The sequence below is a fragment of the Agelaius tricolor genome, unplaced genomic scaffold (assembly GCF_023055355.1).
Source record: "Agelaius tricolor isolate 1412-34295 unplaced genomic scaffold, bAgeTri1.0.p SCAF_59, whole genome shotgun sequence".
NCBI classification, from domain to species: Eukaryota; Metazoa; Chordata; class Aves; order Passeriformes; family Icteridae; genus Agelaius; species Agelaius tricolor.
In genome coordinates this window covers 718731-733441 of record NW_027269319.1, presented here as the reverse complement: position 1 = coordinate 733441, position 14711 = coordinate 718731, and the positions used below count along the sequence as shown (strand labels likewise).

General features: G+C 40.8%; 1 pseudogene; it reads right to left on the bottom strand.

The window, feature by feature from the left end:
* Positions 1 to 8824: 8824 nt before the first annotated feature.
* On the bottom strand, positions 8825 to 13701 carry LOC139605080 (ketosamine-3-kinase-like; annotated as a pseudogene).
* Between the last annotated feature and the right edge of the window lie 1010 nt (positions 13702 to 14711).

The following is a 14711-nucleotide window of genomic DNA, read 5'->3' as shown; positions in this document are numbered from 1 at the left end:
TTCTGTTTTAATCATCAGTACTGGCAGAGCTGACCAACAGGAATTTAGTCTCATTTGTGTATCCATTCTGATTAGTTTTGGAGTTGTTTGGTTGATGGTTTGTTGGTTTGTTTTGTTTTTTTAATATTCAGTGTCTTCACATGACCTGGACAGTACTCAGTAGGCAAGAAACCCCAAAACATTAACAAACCCTAGAATACAATCCCTACAGACACAGTGCTCATTCTTAGCGCCAGGAGCCCTTCACAAACACCAGTACATTTATCTTTCTAGTCACCATAAGCAGATGACACCGGCAGTTTATATACAGACACAAATGGGACGGGGCCACTGGGATCAGCGTCCTGAGCTATTTATTTTCAGCATCAGTCTCATTACAGGGTTATGGCAATGAAGAGATGCTAACAGCTCGCTGGTCAGGCAGCAGGGCAAAGAAACTTAATGTTACAACATACCATAAATGTGTCTCAGCCAATTACATAGAGCAAAAGCATACTGACAGTAGTTCTATCCAATCACCTTAAGCACACGTAGCTTTGGTTAAAACAATAGTGGCCTATTCTCAAACGGCTCGTTTATAAGAGACAACGAATAAAGCTCTATTCATAAGCATAACCTTCTAGATATATACTAAATAAACTTGTTGCAACTTAGAAAGGCAAACTACACAGCTCTATTGTTCTATTTCTCACGTCTTCTCTACCGCTTAGATATCTTTCTTCTGCTGTTTTAGCACTTTACAATTCCTGCTGCATCTGAGGCCTATCTTTTGTACCACCTTCCCAAAACCCTCTGGTTTTTATGGATTCCCACAGCAGACACTGCTGCTGTTCTACAAGTAACAGGAAGTGATGTAACTGGCAGTTTAGGGTGTTAAATGTGAAAATTCCAAATTCTCATTTTTACTGGCACTCACTGGCACTGGATATTCTCACCTGCGGCCCCCAGCTTCCTCCACTCTACCACTCTGCCAGGATGCAGCAGCGGCTGAAGCCTTTCCCCGCCAGGAGCCGAGCGGTGCCCGGGGATGGCCGCGGGATGGGGAGGTGGCGGTGGCTCTGGGCTGCCTGGCGGGGCCGCAGCAGCCTCACCCGCTGGCAGCGGGACGTGCTCCAGGGGCAGGGACGAGCCGCGCTCGCAGCCTGAAACTCCTCCCCCGCCTCCTTTTCGGCCCACCCAGAGCCCCTTCCCCGCTGCTGCCCGCACCGGGATCTTCGTGCGTGCCGCCAGTACATCTTCCCTTCCCCTGCTCCTTTGTATGGCTAAGGAGGGATGTTTGACAAGACATAACTTTGGCAGTGAATCCTCTATTTTCTTCCTTGCTCAGAAGTTCTATCCTTAGGCTTGTTTGCTCCGTAATTCCTCTCAAAGAGGCAGAGTTCTAGCGATCTCTATTTTCTGGAGGTTCTAAATGCAAGGAAGGAAGAGTGAGAAGTTTGTAAATGATAGATAGCAATAGATGACAGATATTTGTCTTTCCATACAGTGGAAAGCGAAGTGCTAGTAGAACTCTAAAATAGGTTTATTTCTTACCATATGATTTAATTGTAATAGATATTTAGATTATTAGATCAATATTAAATACATTCCTAGTACAGTTATGACTTTTCATGTTCTATTGAAGATAAAAAGAAAACCATGCTGTTTTTAAGGAAATACCTCCTTCACAACACTGATTTCAAAAGCCAGTTGCTGTCCTTTTTTTAGATGTCTCTTCATAGGGAAGATTTTTTTTAATTTAACCACTACCTTAAATTAGCCACTATCTTATGAAGGAATCCTCCAGGTGTCTTTTTCTATGGCCATAAATCTCTGGCTTCAGAGAAGCAATTCCTTTCTAAAAACATCCATCTCTCTGCTGTCACAACATGGAGCCCTGTAGCCTGCATTTTCCTCTCTGTGCTGCACTCCCTCCCAAGTAATCCCTCACGTTGGGATGAGATACAGAGGAACCTGCTTCTGTTATCCTCACTCTACCTTCAGTGCAGGTGTGTATTTCCAGAGGGCATCATCCCCCAAGCTTTGACTCTCTGTTACTCTGAATCTGAAGTTTTCTTCATAGGACTGACAGTAAGTGACCTTTTTGAGTGAGCAAGAATTTTGCCTTTCATCTGCTTCAAGACTTTGAGTTGTGCCTCCTCTTTGCATCTGAAACATAAAACCTCATATATTTTGAGTTTGTTTCACCCTTCATGCCTTGTAACATAAATGATAGAAAGAATATAAAAGAATAATCCTGGTTATTTTTTGACCTCATTTTAATTAAACTGATGGATCATATTTTAATGTGACTTTTTAGATATCATACTACCAGAGCTATCATGTACCTAATTTAGCAATCTGAAGCCCATAAATTTTCCTGGCTTCTGAATATTTATTGGATGCAATATCCACAGTAAATTGAAAGTTTAAGGGAGGCCTCCCAGCTAGACCAAGGAGACATGAAAACAACAAAAGGAAACAATAGAAGAGACAGATACTTTCTAGTATTGAAATTGTATCATCATATCAGAAACTGTAGCATGTTTTTTCTTTCTTGAAAAACCTTTTTTTTTTTTTTTTTTTTAATCCTGGCTGATTGAAAGCTCTCAGATGGTGCAATTTAGAATTTAATCTTGGCTTCACAAAGTGGAGAATTCCTTTCATTATTTGACTGCTGTGAGCACGTATGACAGGCAAACTTAGGCATGTGTGTGAAAAGATGTTCCCTCTCCATGCTGGAGTTGAGTTTAATGCATCATAATCAGAGTAAAGCTATCTTTTTATCTCCTTTTAAAAAAAAAGTGTGAGTGTGGCACTAAGAATAAGTGGATTTCGTTGTTCTTTCTGTTGTTCTTTCTGCCCGAGAATAATTTCACTTAATCTATATTAACATATCTTAGCTAGTGAAAACTTTTGTAATGTTATTATCTTACAATATAAAGCATTACAAGTGTTTTTTAAACTACAGATTGTCCCCACTAGTTAAACAGAAATAACTTTATTCTGTTTAATTTTCTGAAATAGTAAGTTTTAAAGGAGTAGTTTTCCTCTGCTGTAATTGTCTGTAATTTTTTTTTTTTTTTTAATATTAATGGTGTTTCACCCCAAAGGTATAATGTTATTCCTCAATAGTGTTATGCTTTTGCAATACCCTTCTGGCTGCATTGCCAGTCCTTACCTGAAGTTACTTTGCTTATTGTCTAACTCAGACCTATAACTGATGCAAAGCCATAGTGACTTGTGATACAAGCCTATTTCTAAAATACAACACAATAATAACAAGCAATATTTTTTCAGTACTTTCTGTTAAGATTTTGTTGGCATTTTAAAAATGCAACTCTGTGATGTCTTTCATTCTGTCTCTTCTCACACTTTACACTTCCAGAATTTAAAAAAAGAAAAATATAGGAAGATGTATAGAATGTATTGGGAGAGAAAGGGGTGGGAGTTGCCTCTAAAAGAAGCAAAAGAAACCTAACATGGACACTTGTAACAAACCCAGTTTTATTGATATCTCATGGAACAATTTCTTTCAGCTGGATTAACTAAGGTCTCCCATGGAGGAAAGGAAAAGCTCCTGAATGTATGGGACACGCTTTTTCCTTCAATATTTTATTTTTAGCAATAAATGCAGGGTTTTGCAATAGCTTGGTAAAATCTTGGTGCAAAATTCTAGAAAAAAAGCAATACAGCACTGTCACATAGGGTCAAGAACTCTGCAATAATCAGTTAAAATAAAAAGTTGAGGAGAGAGTTATGCTTAACAGACAAATTTGGACTGAGGTACTCACTACTAATCTGCAAGGAAATATAAAATCTTATATTAATAAAAATCTAATATTTCTGTGTCAAATTCATCCTGGTTGAGAAAAGTTGGGTGGAGAGTTTAATTCCAATAGAAGGGGAAAAGGATGGTTGAGTTCTGTGAGTTGTACATGGACAGAGCTGCAACAATGCTAGAAAGCACGACTGCACAAAGGGAAACCATGCAAGACAAAATAAAGGGTTTGTGATGGATCTCAGGCAGGGGCAGGCGGGGATGCTAAAAAAACAAATTGACAAGTGAGGACTATTAGGAATTCAATAAATAGTTGTTCTTTTGTCACATTCAATGCCTAATGACAAGCTAATTCTATACCATTTCCTGCCTGCTTTTACTTCTGTTAAAACAGCCTCACAGAACTTTACCTCACCAGATCTATTTTGGAACAGCACTGAAAAGTACATGGAAAACCAGTTCTATAGTGCAATATTTGTATCTGCAGGCAATTTTTGCAGGTGGCAGCAGTCCTTGGCAATGAAAAGAGAAATGACACTGAAATGCTGGGCATGCAGGAACCATAAGCAATTCAACAGGAAGACAGGTTCTTGCAGAGAGGCATCTGCACAAAAATGACAGTAAAGCCCAGAGGGTTGTGGAGATTCCATTCTTGGAGGGTTACAAGACCAGGCAAAGACTGGAGTGACCTGGCCTGCCCTTGTCGCTCATCCTGCTCTAGGGAGAAGATTCTAATAAGTGACCTTCTGAAGTCTATCCCAACCCAATTTTTTCTAAGATTCTTCCCATTGAGTTCCAATTTCCATGTTTCCCTTCCCCTGACTTCTCTCTGAGGCAGAAATCAATGTTAGTCAAATTATACATAATCATATCCCAATTCACCACATAATTCCCTCAGGAATTAATTTCAAAATTTAGTTTAAATTATACATGTGGTGTGATACATCAAGATACATCTTGGAACTATTATTTAGAGGACATTATAACTGCTTACAACTTACAACTGCTTACTAAACTACAAATACACTGTATATTCCAGAAAAACCCAGTGATTTGTTTGTTTGGGTTTTTACCCTTTTTCCTTATCCAAACAAAAATAGAAAGTCAGTAAAATTATGACAGAGAACCAGGACATACAGAATAAGAGCATGGATATAAGGAAATGTGCTCATCAGACTAAGAACTAGCAGAGGGAGCTAAACCAGAGGAATAGATGAAAAGCAGGACACAATCTTCAAAATGTGAGAGAAAAAGGTGAATACTAACAAAGGCATTCCTAGAACACTTAAGGGAACAAATAATCTCAGGAGAAAGAATTCTAAGAGCATTGCAGAACTACACAAAATGTATTTAAAAAAACCCAATTAACTTGTAGACTTGCACTATCTTTTGAGGAATGACCAGCACTCTGCCTTCAGGAGAGATTTCATTCTCTTCTCCAGCCCCAGATTCAGCTGCTGCCTAGAAGTGCTCAAAGACAAGGGATCCACAGAAAATGAGAGCTTGCTGTTACATCCCATTTGTCTGCCTCTTTATGCCCCTTCCAATTTTAATGACAGCACAAAACAGCTTTGAAAAAATTAACACAATATCCCTTACATTAACACTGTAAATACAATTGTTTACATTTGTATAACTTAGAAATAACACTATTTTTCTTCAATGACAAAAATACTTTGATTCAGTTCTATTAGGAAAAGGTCACCTCTGAAGACTTACTGTTTGTATCAGTGAGTTTATTTCACATCTAAGACTGTAAGAAAATCCACTTTTGTATTTATTTTGCCCTGCTAATAATAAAAAGTATTTGGTATTTTAGAAAAATCAACATCCTTGTGGAAGATTTGTAAAGAGAATGACCTTGTTAAGTAACTTGTAAGTTTATTATGGAGGAAGATGGATCAGTTAAGAGATCTAACCGGGCTGACTGCTGGCTAAAGCTCCACAGCATTTTCTCAACCAACTGGACTAAGTTTGGGTGAATGGAGCAAGGAAAAAGGCACAACCAGAATATTTTATCATCAGCATCCACACACTGGTAAAATACATAAAAAATTGAAGGCAGAGTAGGTCCTGAAATTGCACTGTAATGAACAGCACATACATTTTTTTCAGTGACACATTGCTCCAGACCAATCCATGACCATGCATATTCCCATAAACACCTCTGATGATCATAACCCTCTCACATAGTAGCAACTTTTAGCAGGTTGGAGCAAGCAGCTCCCCAAGAATAAACACAAGATGTAAGGCTTTATTTTAAGAAACAGAGACAACCATAATCAACTAGAAAACTTATTTAAGCAACAAGGTAAAATGAAAACCTATTTTACCAAGCAGATTTTCTGCAGGAAGACTCAAACAGCCAGTGACACAAATAGCAGAATCAAGGAGCAAAAACTGTAGGAAGTGACAGCCTTCTCCAAACTTGCTTCTAACTTTGTGTAAGTAACTGCAAAATCAGCACCCAAAAAACCCCTCAGTAATATGCCAATGTCCATTGCAAAGCCATTTTTGTTAATAAAAGTAATTCCCCAACACTCAAAGTGCATGTTAGATATCATGCATCTCTCTCACCTACCTGGTATGCTTGCACAGAAGCACTGCTACTAGCCTACATCAAGAAGAGAACAATTTCACTACTAACACCTTGGACATGTTATTACCTTGAAGTTATTAACACCTTGGAGCCATAGTCTGTGGAACTGCCATCATGGGCTTCTGACACTGGTGAGGTGTTGTCTGAATTACTTATTTATCTTCTTTGGTTTCACGTCTCTTACCACAAGAGCTACAGCACATGCACTCAGCGGGGACTGTGATGTAAAAATGTACGAAAGGAAGACCTCCTTGCTTTCCAGGTTATCCAAAGATGTTCTGGGCCCAGAGATGTCTACATCTTCCCCTCCTTAGTCTGTCTGAGTCCCTGGGAGACCTTCACAGATAATATTTTACAGTGAACAGTGCAGCACTCTATGTCCGCCTTAGGACTCTCACGAACACAGATGCACACAGAAGGTGCACAATCAAGAGTGGGCACATTCCCAGTTTCAGAGGCATAAACAGTGTGATTTACTGATCATTGTGACAGAATAAGGGTCATAAACTATCCTTAATAAATACACTGATATGAGAAAGCACAAGCAGTAGAATCCCTTGGAATAAAAGTTACCTGACAGGCACCCTATTGTATTTGCTGAGACTCTTGTGGAAGGAAGGAATGATTAATCTGACTCCATGTTCTCAGAAGGCTAATTTATTATTTTATGATACTATACTATATTAAAGAATGCTATACTATACTAAAGAATACAGAAAGGATACTTACAAAAGGCTAAAAAGATAATAATGAAAACTTGTGAGTCTTTCCAGAGTCCTGACACAGCTTGGCACTCATTGGCCACTGAGTCAAAACACTCACAGCAGAAACCAAACAAGCAACCACCTGTGGTAAACAATCTCCAAACACATTCCACATGAGCAAAACAGAGGAGAAGCAAATGTGATAAGAATTTGTTTTCCTTTTTCTCTGAGGCTTCTCAGCTTCCCAGGAGAAAAATCCTGGGTGAAGGGATTTTTCAGAAAATGTGAATGCCACAGCACCCCTGTGGAGAAGCAGCTGGGCACAGCCCATCAGCCATTCCAGGATTTACAGGGCAAGTCTCCTCTGACCCCCTCCCCTCCTATGCTGTATTTATAGTTTTCTTTGGGGGTGGGGAAAAGAAAAAGTTCCAGCTGATGTAATTTTATGATTACGTGGAGACTGAATGATTTTAGTTCACACATGTAAAGCAAGTAGAGGTTTTACTTTATTAGCATATGCAGGTATGAAAAGTTTTTTGTATTTTCAAGCCAATAAAACAAAATTCAGCTTTTGGTGACTGGTTGGGCCCTTCCTTGGTTTAGCTCCCTTTGGCTGCATTGCTTTAAACAGAGCATGGCACAACACCTCCATGCCACTCCATCCCTTGTTTCCTGTTTCTCTCAGGCCAGCACACCAGGCTCCCTCAGTGTCCCTGCTCCTGGGGCAGCAGACTTCTTGTTTCTGTTCAACTACTGCCACCATGGACTTCTCTTTGCTCAGACTTGTCTTTTAATATTTCTCCACAAGGACTGAAATAAAATGTTGGCTTATGGCACCTGTACTCTAAAGCTACAGAAAATGTATGTGAAGACTGCACCACAACCAGATGGCATTGTTGTGTGGGCAGTGACAACAGTCAAAAAGCATCTTCTGTTTGCAGTGGTGAGAGAATACACCTCCACAAGACGTGTACATGCAAAGTACCTTACCTGGAGAGTTCTCTAAGAATGCACACTATTCAACATAAACATAATCCAAGAAAAGAAAATAACTAGTTCTCTTCTGACCAGAAAGCACAGAGCAGGCTACAAGCGTGCTAGGAGGCACCAAAATTTCACTCCACTTTATAAGAGAATAGTCTCCATCCAAAAGAATCACATTAGCAGCACACTGGAGGTCTTCAAAAGCCTCTGGACACAACCTTGAATAATGTGCTCTACAAGACTCTGCTTAAAGCAGGGAGGCTGGACTTGATGACATCCAGTGATCCCTTCCAACCTCACCCATTCTGTGATTCTGAGATAATAAACAGCAAGTCTAAATCCGTTCTCACAGTTCTTGTTACATTATTTTCCTGTTTGCTTTCAAACCATGTTGTTAACATTGCTCTCATTCTGACAACTGCATGAGAAAGAGGGGGGAAGACACAGCAAAACACAAAGAGCAGCTTTTTTAGGCATGTCCTCAGTATTTATTTGTATTACTTTGCATAATCTCAAGTGCTTTCTGGATGCTGAGGTTAGTTTATTCGCTATGCAAATGAAGAAGCTCCTTCTGCAGATATTTCCATGATAAAGCTATTCCCAACAATCCTTAGAAGTACCTACTTGGTACTCAGTAGGACTCACTAATCCTAAGGTCTTCAGCTGAGCAAGGTCAAGGATCTCACAGGGTTTTTTTTAACATCACTACACCTTCAGCTGCACTAGCAAGTCTGGGGTTTCCCAACAGCACAAGAAGTACTTGGCTTAAGCAGCAACTTACTTTACAAGGTTTCTCATAATTTTTACAGAAGACCCTCTGTACCCTGAACCAAAATGGTTCCAGTGTTCATGTAGTGGAACAGCTGATAAAGCTTCAGCTGTTTCTAAACCCTGCGGCTCTGGGGATTTTACTGTGACAATCAGAATAAAAAGAACTGCTGAAGCCACCAAACATCCCAGCTATTGCAAGATCATACTCTGAATGGCTGCAAAAAGAAGCTGGATCAAGGATAATTGGGCTGGAATCATCCTCAGCTATATTTCCTCCCCAGAGATCCCGATGCAGGAGAGAAGGAACGATTTCTACACCACAGAACAAACTGGGTATCTTCAGCTGCAGGGGGGAAAAGCAAGACATGTAAATTACTACCATCATTCACCTTAAAATGTAGAGGTTTATCTGCATATGTTGACCTTTTAAAAAGTCAGTTAAATAAACCTGTAACTTAAAACAGCACAGGATCAAGTTAACAGAGATGCTGAGCAAATCCAGAGGATTCCAGTTTTTCATAAAAGCTAGCAGCAGAACAGCCAATCAAATCTCTTTTAGGAAGACAATAAAGAATTTAAACTGCATTTGGTGCTGTAATATTGACCAGATTCAATAACAACAACTACCACCACTTTGGCATTAGAAGGCTCAGGCATCTCTCAGCAACCTTGAGGAAGTACCCAAAGAGCCAAAACTGCAGTCACTTAAGCAGATGGAATCAGAAAATCAACAGCGTGCAAAACAGCCCTGCTTATGTACATTTCTCATCGTGAAAGTGTTCCAGGGAGTGAGAAATATGATTTCCATCTGTAAGATTTCCCAAATAATTAGGCAAAGTGCTGGCACTTTGGAATTCACTCTGGAATGTTAGCACAGGGTGATGTGGCAAAAGCCATTACACCTTAGAATAAAGGGCATTTGATCCCTTAAAAACTGGAGTCTCCTACCAACAGAACCTGGTGCACATCAACTAACAGGAACTTTGTTGCAAGAAAATAAAATCTAGATAACTGATACCCAGCTGTCACTGTAATGAGAACTGAGAGAATTGCTTGTACCTGAAGCTGTGCCCAAAGTTCCCTTGCTTCCCTGTCTCCTGAGCTCCTTTCAGTCAGGTCCATCTGGGGCTGGATCCTTTGTCTGGCAAAGAAACTCACCCAGTCACTGTGCCAGTTGTTCATCTGAAGGACCACGACTGCAGATGTCAGTTCTATACCACACAAAAGGCAGATTTGCTTCTTTTTCAAATAAACCTTTTGAGGATCACACAGCCTTTGTGCTGGTACCATCCACGACAATAAGTGCTACCATTTAATTTAATCTTATCTTAAAATGTTAAAATGGAGGAATAATTAATTTTCTCTCAGTGATTAAAACTCAAAAAATTGAGGAGCCGTTTGTGTCCAATGCAGCTATAAGTGCTGTCCAAAGCACTACTTAGCAGGATAAACCATGCTTTTTCTTATTCATGGCTCCACAAAAATTCATTTATTTACATTATGATAATTTTGACCCTTTTTTTGTCAACAAAGGAGAAATGAGACAAACTTAAAATTCTATCAGTCTGATGAAATACAACCTATCTGTAGAAGATAACCACAGCAGGTAACTGTATAAAAGCCAAACTAATCCACAGACTGGACTTCCATTTGCTCTTGTCCTTTACCTTTCAAACCAAAGACAAAAATTCAACACCAATGACAAAATACTGAGCATCCAAAATGCAAATGAACCTTAAAAACTATGCAAGGGTACAACGCTGCTTCCATTGAGAATAAAAAAAGTTTAATATTCTTTTTGTCACAATGGTTAATGTTCTTTTGTTACAATAGTTGCTGCTGCTGGTAGCCATGTTATACTCCTTATTTTTGTATTTTGAGGTACTGTATCTCTTCTGATACCATGTTCTTGTAGAGATTGTGGTTCAGGCTCCCAAATTGAATTGATCACAGAGATCCAAAACAGGGCAAACAAAAGCAAAAAGAACACCCCCACCTGTGTGTTTCATCCCAACCTATTCTCATACTATCTTTAGTGGAAGAAGATGAACCTGTCCTGAAGTGGCAAAAGCTATTTTAATTATTTTGTAAATGATTATTCATTAGATTAAATTTGCAAACAGCTGTGTACTGTACCAACTGCGCTCCTTTTCTTCATCGTCTCTCTAAGTTGTCTCTCTAAGAAGTCACCTTCTTCTAGGTTATGAAGGTGAAGATCAGCCAGCCAAGCAGTGCTGAATATCTAAGAAACAAAAATAATGTTAGCAGCTCTGACACATGAATGAATCCAGGTCTTGATATTCCAGGAGTTACTTGAAAATGTCTATAAAGCAAGCAGTAGTTCTTCAGCTCTAAAATAGCTTCCCAAAATTTCCCAGTATTATAAAGACCTTGTCTTCCTATCACGATTGCATATTAATACAGACAAAATGTACTTTCCTTGCTGTTTGTGACACCACTATTGAAAGTGAAATCATAAATTTACTAACAATGATAAACTATCAATTCTAATTCCTGTGTGGTATCGCTTCCCTAAGCATTTTCAGCAAGGTATATATAAGAAAGCATGCACATGATGTGGAATATGTTATGCCTTTTTTTTAAAATTTCCTCTGGCAAACTCTCTGTCAGACCAAACAAGGCTGATCCTCTTCCTTCTATCACTGTCTCTGGCTGCTCTTCTCTAAAAGGCCTCAAAGAGGGGTGTCAGGTAGGCCTGGTTTATCTATTTTTAATAAAAGCTGATCCTCTACAAAGTTCGGGAAAATCTTGTAGTAATTGCAAACAACCCTTACAGATAGTTGCTCCCCAAATTATGTTCCTTTTCCTTTTCTTGACCTTTCTGAACTTTCTCTATTCTAAAGGCAATGTCATTTAAAGCAAGTGTAGTTCTTCATTTTGTTCCTGTTAACACAGAGAGTAGCTATCCCCCAGAATTTGCACCCCAAAGGTACCATTTGAAATCCAAACCAGAAAGTTCTCTGTCCTTTCTCTGGGGACTCACTGAGAGCTCTTCATGAATCAAACCCTGGCAATGAGCAGGATCAGGGACAAGACTTAAAACTGGCTACAGAAGTTCTGAAAATGAGAAAAGAAAAATTGGTCATGATCACCTCCCCAGTGGAATCAGATGGGATTCATCATATTAAGTGCTAGTCACAGAGAAGGGTCAAAAGTTTGAAACTATCAAAATGAAGGTTAAGAGTTGCAAAAATATTGAAATTCAAAATTAATTCATTTGGGAAAGTGCCTCTGCAAACTCATGGCAAACATTACAGCACTGGTTCTTATATCAAAGGCAAGTACACAAAACAAGTGATCATGTTGGTAATTTTCCCTACTGTAAAAAGGAACCTTATTGTAAAAACCACTAATTACCTAAACAAACAAGCCAAAAGTAACCAAAACCCAGAGTCATTTCTTGATGTATTATCAGTTTGGTAGGTGAGGCATTATAAAGTATTTTATACAATTCTCTGCGGTATAATTTCTCACATCCCTTGACATGCTTTATAAAAGCTTTCCTTTTATGAAAGCAAGTGATTTAATTGTCATAATAGCCAAAATTTCTGGTCAAAGGAGGCAAAAATAACTGTTTTACCTGTGTAAGCTCTTCATATCCAAATGTTCCATCACCTGCACAGTATCATCCCCAGGCAGTTCTACAACCTTGATGGGTTTAGGCACTCTTACTGTCTGTGTTTTCAGGATGGCTTCCAAACTTGCCATTTCTCCCAGAAACATTTGTCTGGCCTGCCAGATATTAAAGAAAAGCATTGGTCTCTATAAGCATCAGTCACAGTTAAAATAAAATAAAATATAAAATAAATAAAAAATTTGGAACAAATATTTATTGATGCACAAGATACAGACAGAATTGTACCATCAGGCTTGATGATAATTTTACAGTTGCAGAAATTTTAGTTTGTAAAACAAAGTGAAAATCAAGTTAGGTTCTAGCATTCTCTATAACTTAGAAACTCTGTTTACAGTTGAAGGAGTGCAAACTGCGTACACACAAAATGTGTGCAATATTCTATTAATACAGCAAATGTCTAGGAAGTCATGGACAATATACACCATCAGTTGGCAAGCTAAAAGAATGGCGCTGACATTCACAGACACCATGACTGTCCAGACCGAGAAATAGAGTCAAGCTTCAAAAACAGCTCTATTTGCAGCCACAGAATCCCAGAACCATGCAATCCTTAAGGCTGAAAAAGCCCTCTAAGATCCCTCAGTCTAACCACTAACCCAGCACTGCCCTGGGCACTCCATCAGTGCCTGACAACCCTGCAGGTGAAGAAATTTCCTCCAACATCCAATCTAAACCTCCCCTGACACAACTTGAGGTTGCTTCTTCTCACTTGTTCCCTGGGAGCAGAGCCTGACCCTGCACCCTCCTATCAGGGGTTGTGCAGAGCCACAATTCCCTCCTGAGCCTCCTTCTCTCCAGGCTGAGCTGAGCCCCTTTCCCAGCTCCCTCAGCCGTTCCTGGTGCTCCAGCCCCTTCCCCACTCCACTCCCTTCTCTTGTCATCCTCCAGCCCCTCAATGTCTTTCTCGTCATGAGACGCCCAAAACTGCCCGCAGGGTTCGAGGTGTGGCCGCATCAGTGCCCAGCACAGGGGACAGTCCCCGCCCTGGTCTCGCTGCCACACCCGGACTGGCACAACCCAGGGATGCCGCTCCCCACGGCGGCGCCCGCCCAGCCCAGGCAGCCCCGATCCCCACCCTGCCGCGGCTCCCCCTCGCAGCTGCTCCTCACGACCCCCGGCCGCGGCCCGTGTCGCAGCTCCGGCCCGGGCTGATGCAAACGCCGCCCGAGGGCCCGGTCGGCCGCAGCACCGCGGTGCTCCCAGCTCGCTTCAGCGCGTCCCCCATGGCGGCCGCTGTGAGGGGAGCCACGGGCGGGAAAGGAATTAAAGGCACGGGAAAAGGCAGGGAGAGAAGGAGCGGGCAAGGGGCAGCTGGGGCCGAGAAAGGGCATTTGAGGGGGGAAAGGGAGTCGGAAGGGAGTCAAAGGGCGGCTTAAGTCAGCAAAAAGGGCGGCAGAAGCGGCTGGGGCAGGTAAAGGAGCCGGGCTGATGAACCCGGCCGCTGCTGTCAAAGGGCTCTCTTGCTCCTCATATGTCAGTTTCAGTTCGCATGTTCAGTTTTGTTCTTGTGCTCATGACAGAATCAATTACAGAATCGCAGAACATTCTGCGTTGGAAGGGACCCACAGGGTTCATTGAGTCCGACTCCTGCCCCTACACAGGACACTCCAACAATCACATCGTGTGCCTGAGAGTATTGTCCAAGTGTGCACCTTGAGCTCTGTCAGGTTGGTGCTGTGACCACGTCCCTCTTCCAGTGCACAAACACCTTCTGGGGGAAGAAGCTTTTCCAAATATCCAGCCTAAACCTCCCCGATACAATTTCAGGTCCCCTTGGGTCCTGTCACTGGGCACCACCTGTGGGAATCCATAAAATCAGAGGGTTTTAGGAAAACTGCAGAAGGCAGGCCTCAGATGCAGCAAAATTTTCAGTAGAGCTAAAAGCAACAGTCATGAGATAAGTCAGCAGAAAAATTATTTAAGCTGTAGAAAAGACATGGGCAAATAGAACAATAAAGCTGTGTATTAGTGCTTGTCTAGCTTTCTAAGTTGCAGAAAGTTTATCTAGCAAGATATTAGGAAAATTAAGCTTATGAATGGAGCTCTGTGCGTTGTCTCTTATAAACGGGTATTGTATTTGAAATAAGCAAGCATTGTTTTAACCAAAGCTACGTGTGCTTATGGTGATTGGATAGAACTACTGTCAATATGCTTTTGCTTCATGTGATTGGTCTAGAAGGTTATAAAGTATGCTGTAACATTAAGTTTTCTGGCCTGCTGCCTGGATTGTGAGCT